The 4963-nt window shown below is 46.8% G+C and overlaps 2 non-coding genes and 1 pseudogene across 2 annotated transcripts; all 3 read right to left on the minus strand.

Annotated features, from left to right (window-relative positions):
- Positions 1-1528: 1528 nt before the first annotated feature.
- On the minus strand, positions 1529-1719 carry LOC131738333 (U2 spliceosomal RNA). Its single transcript, XR_009329897.1, has one exon. It is a non-coding gene; the product is annotated as a U2 spliceosomal RNA (small nuclear RNA).
- Positions 1720-2317: 598 nt separating this feature from the next.
- LOC131738210 (U2 spliceosomal RNA) lies at positions 2318-2508 on the minus strand. The gene has a single exon (XR_009329774.1). It is a non-coding gene; the product is annotated as a U2 spliceosomal RNA (small nuclear RNA).
- Positions 2509-3111: 603 nt separating this feature from the next.
- LOC131738548 (U2 spliceosomal RNA) lies at positions 3112-3275 on the minus strand (annotated as a pseudogene).
- Positions 3276-4963: the final 1688 nt, after the last annotated feature.

Genomic DNA, 4963 nt, shown 5'->3' on the forward strand with positions numbered 1-4963 from the left:
TAACCCTTAGTTCTCATTTTGACCATCTCCCACCACTCTATAGGGGAGTTGAATAGGTCACGCAAAGTGGTCCACTCAACAAGCCTGCTCTTATAGGCTGCAGCTATGGAGGGGTCATCGAGTAAGGAGGTGTTTAATTTCCAGACCCCTGACCCCATCTGGGAGGTCTGAGGGACCTGCAATGTTACCTGCAGGAGCCTATGGTCAGAGAAGAAGACGGCCTGGGTGTCTACTGCCGTCTTCGTAAGGGAGCTGGTATGCAGGACGAGATCTATACGGGAGAAGGAGGTCCCAGATGAGCTCACCCAGGTAAAGGGAGGCACCAGGTCCTTACCTGCATCACACAGGGAGAAATCAGATATTACGGAGGACAAAACTCTACTAGAGCGGTCGTTGCGTGGCCTGCTCCGGTCTACGTCCCTCAGAGCACAATTGAAGTCACCTGACACGATGACGGGTACGTTCCCCAGCAGGAGTGGACGCAGCTGTGGAAAAAATTGAACTCTTTCGTTTTGGTTAGTGGGTGCGTAGACATTGACCAGTCTGAGGGGAGTGTTGTTGTATGTCACATCCACGCTCAGAATTCTACCAGGTTCTACCTCCCTGCTGCTGCGGGAGGTAATAAATGGGTTTTTAAACAGGATACCTACTCCGTCGGCTCTGGCTATGTTGGAGCCCGACCAGAAGGAGTCCCCCAGGGTCCAACTCTCCTTCAGGTCCCTATAATCAGGGCTCGACGAAATACCACACTCCTGCAGAAAGATGAGATCTGCTTTCAAGTTAGCTAGATAGTTTAGTACATCAAATCTTTTTTGTGTCTCCCTGATGCTCCTGACATTAACAGACACACATATCAGGGCCATCAGGGTAGCTAACAAGAAAAGGAGTCGCTGCGTCCACCCCATAGCGACTATGATTGGGAGGTCGGGACACTCTTCCTACTCTTAGCTCTACGCTTGCTTCGAGGGGGCTTGGGCTTATTTGCAACTCCCATCACCCCTGAGAAGGTACTCACTGCTGCCTCGTCCAAGAAGGCACCGTCTTTATATGCACAGTACGTGGAGTTGTTGGGGCTATTCAACTCCCCACAAGGTAAGTCTGGTGGAACTTGCTCAGGGCCCCTCGGAACGTGTGGGTCAGCTTTGTCCTGGGGGGGGGGTTAGTGGCAATGCCACTACCCTCTAAACCTTAGTCTTAGAAAGATTTATTCGAACTGAAGAGAAGCCAGAGTATATGGCTGGCTAAGAAGGACCTGGCATAGGGACATGTTCCACCACACTTGTCTGGTTAGCTGCATGCTCCCAGGAAACAAACTGCTGCTGTCTACATCATCACCACATGTGAATAAAAGAAAGAAAGACAGCAAGAAAGAAAGAGAGAAAGAAAAAGAAAGAAAGAAAGAGAGAAAGAAAAAAAAAGAAGTAAAACGGCGGGAAAACTTGCATCAACACTGGCACTCTCCCTCCAGCAGGGGTAGACAAAATGCTCACAGGAGAGATCCAGATCTGACTTTGACCAACGTTAGAGAAAGGTGTGCACCGTTCCCGGAGGTACTGCAATACCGGGCCGATGCGTGGAGTGGACGGAGCAAGCCCCTGTTCCATCTCCCGATTCCAAAAATCAATTTAATATATGGTCCAATGATAGGGGACGTATCAGATATTAAACTGATAAGAACAGATACTACACTTGATCTTAGCCAAAAGGCCGAGAAGCGATGGCGACTTGGCCCTTGCCCGGGGCCCCCCAGCCCGGACGGCACAGGGGGATTCAAAGGTGGGTGCAAAATTTCAAGCACAAGCAGACCCCAAAAAAACGGGCTGCTGCTTCCAGAGGGGAAATGTGCAATTTAAGCAGGAGAAAACAAAACAAAGCAAAAACACACACATAACACCAAAAACAAAACATAAACTGGCGGAGTGCGTCTTACAAATAGTCATGCCAAGCTGCTATGCTGTGCAAGGTGCCTTGGGTAACTACAACTGTGCCTCGCTGGCTGGCTGGCTTGCTAAGAAGGTCCTGGCATAGGGACATGTTCCACCACACTTGTCTGGTTAGCTGCATGCTCCCAGGAAACAACCTGCTGCTGTCTACATCATCACCACATGTGAATAAAAGAAAGAAAGACAGCAAGAAAGAAAGAGAGAAAGAAAGACAGCAAGAAAGAAAGAGAGAGAGAAAGAAAGAAAGAGAGAAAGAAAAAAAAAGAAGTAAAACGGCGGGAAAACTTGCATCAACACTGGCACTCTCCCTCCAGCAGGGGTAGACAAAATGCTCACAGGAGAGATCCAGATCTGACTTTGACCAACGTTAGAGAAAGGTGTGCACCGTTCCCGGAGGTACTGCAATACCGGGCCGATGCATGGAGTGGACGGAGCAAGCCCCTGTTCCATCTCCCGATTCCAAAAATCAATTTAATATATGGTCCCCTGATAAGGGACGTATCAGATATTAAACTGATAAGAACAGATACTACACTTGATCTTAGCCAAAAGGCCGAGAAGCGATGGCGACTTGGCCCTTGCCCGGGGCCCCCCAGCCCGGACGGCACAGGGGGATTCAAAGGTGGGTGCAAAATTCCAAGCACAAGCAGACCCCAAAAAAACGGGCTGCTGCTTCCAGAGGGGAAATGTGCAATTTAAGCAGGAGAAAACAAAACAAAGCAAAAACACACACATAACACCAAAAACAAAACATAAACTGGCGGAGTGCGTCTTACAAATAGTCATGCCAAGCTGCTATGCTGTGCAAGGTGCCTTGGGTAACTACAACTGTGCCTCGCTGGCTGGCTGGCTTGCTAAGAAGGTCCTGGCATAGGGACATGTTCCACCACACTTGTCTGGTTAGCTGCATGCTCCCAGGAAACAACCTGCTGCTGTCTACATCATCACCACATGTGAATAAAAGAAAGAAAGACAGCAAGAAAGAAAGAGAGAAAGAAAGAGAGAAAGAGAGAAAGAAAGAGAGAAAGAAAGAAAGAGAGAGAGAAAGAAAAAAAAAAGAAGTAAAACGGCGGGAAAACTTGCATCAACACTGGCACTCTCCCTCCAGCAGGGGTAGACAAAATGCTCACAGGAGAGATCCAGATCTGACTTTGACCAACGTTAGAGAAAGGTGTGCACCGTTCCCGGAGGTACTGCAATACCGGGCCCATGCGTGGAGTAGCAAGCCCCTGTTCCATCTCCCGATTCCAAAAATCAATTTAATATATGGTCCCCTGATAGGGGACGTATCAGATATTAAACTGATAAGAACAGATACTCCTTTATTGAGATTTTACATTTTTTACATTTACACCCATTCGTTTTTTTCATTCATTTTACATTTCTTTTAAAGATGACATTCATGCATACAGACATACATTTTGTTTTAAAAGCATTTAAAATACATTTAAAAACACCAAGACAATTGTGCTTTGTACATGGTTAAAACAGACACAGATTAAAATCAACATGAAAAAAACCTGTGCTGCTTTAAAAGTGACTGGAAAAAAAGAACCATCTATAAAAAACCAGTGTTTGTGAGGGCCGGGGAGTGCTCTCTAAAAAAGTTCAAAAGTGAACATAAAACTAGATCTAAAACAGGGACAGGGGAAAAGGGACAGTGTATAAAACAGTGAGTTAAAATTCTAAAATTTTAAAACACTTAAAATGTAACTTTTAATAGTTTACATTAAAAATCTTAAGATACATAAAACAAAACAAAACAAAATCAAATAAAACATTCAACGTAAATCAAATAAAAGTCCATAAAACTGAAACAAAAAGACTACATAAAACCAGGGCACCGTTGAAAAAACGGTCATGCCAGCTAAAAAGGGCGGAATGCTGGCATGACAAAATAAATAAAAGGCTTAGCGGTGCCCCGTAGTCCCGCTCCTAGGAGCTAGCGGTTCCAGTTTTTTCCTTTATTCCATCTTCACGTCCTGAAGTCCGGCGATCCTCCACTCCGCGCAGGCCTTGTCCTTCCCGAGGGTCCGGATGTCCAGAATTACAAAGTCCTTGATAAGAGTTTGTGCCCTTCTGGTCGTGGTGATAGTGTCTAGCTCCTGCTTGTGATAGACACAGACGTTACGGCCTTCCCACAGGATCTGCTTGACAACATTGATGACACGCCAAACGCACTTAGCTGTGCTGGTATCGATTCCTCCCGCAGGCCCATAGAGCACAGTCTCAGCGGTCATCTTGGCCGTGTCAGCAAACCTGTTTAGGAAGACAGAGACAGAGAGCCAGACACTGCCAGCCACATCACACTCCCAGAAGATATGGGCTGGTGTTTCTCTCTTGCGGCACTTTGCATAGGGGCATGTTTCTACTTGGGCTAGTCCCCTCCTGAACATGAACGCTCGAGTGGGGAGTGCACTGTGGACGGTGTTCCATGCTATATCCTTCTGGACATTACTGAGGCAGCTGTGAGACACATTCTCCCAGATTTTTTGGCTTTGGGTGAGGGAGAAAGTAGCTACTTTTTCAATTTCCTGGGAACCGGCAAGATATTTAGTTACAGCCTTGTATTCCCAGGAGGCCAATTTTGCTTTATCTAAGCCCAATTTATATATAGTGTCCCTTAAGGTTCTATAATACAATGGGGGGTCCCAGGAGTACGGCACGGTGTTATCAATAGTGCAGAGGCCCAAGGCCCTGAGACAGGTGGCAAAATAGAAACGATTCATGTAACATACCTTCCTGTCCAGGGCCTGGATGTTCTTGATAGTTTGCGTGAGCCCCTGCACTCGGGTGAGCTGCACAACGTCCGGGACCCCCTTACCTCCCTTCTTGTCGGCTTTACTCAGGGTGGCTCGCTTTACCCTCTCCATCTTGCTGCCCCAGATAAAGCGGTGGATAATGCGGTCCACCACTTTTTTGGTGGTCCTGTCTGGGGGAAAGACTTTTCCTACATAAGAGAGGATGGGGAACAGTATAGACTTTGTTATTAATACTCTACCCGTCATTGTTAAGGATCT

This window comes from Acipenser ruthenus, chromosome 10, assembly GCF_902713425.1.
Source record: "Acipenser ruthenus chromosome 10, fAciRut3.2 maternal haplotype, whole genome shotgun sequence".
In the NCBI taxonomy this organism is placed as follows: domain Eukaryota; kingdom Metazoa; phylum Chordata; class Actinopteri; order Acipenseriformes; family Acipenseridae; genus Acipenser; species Acipenser ruthenus.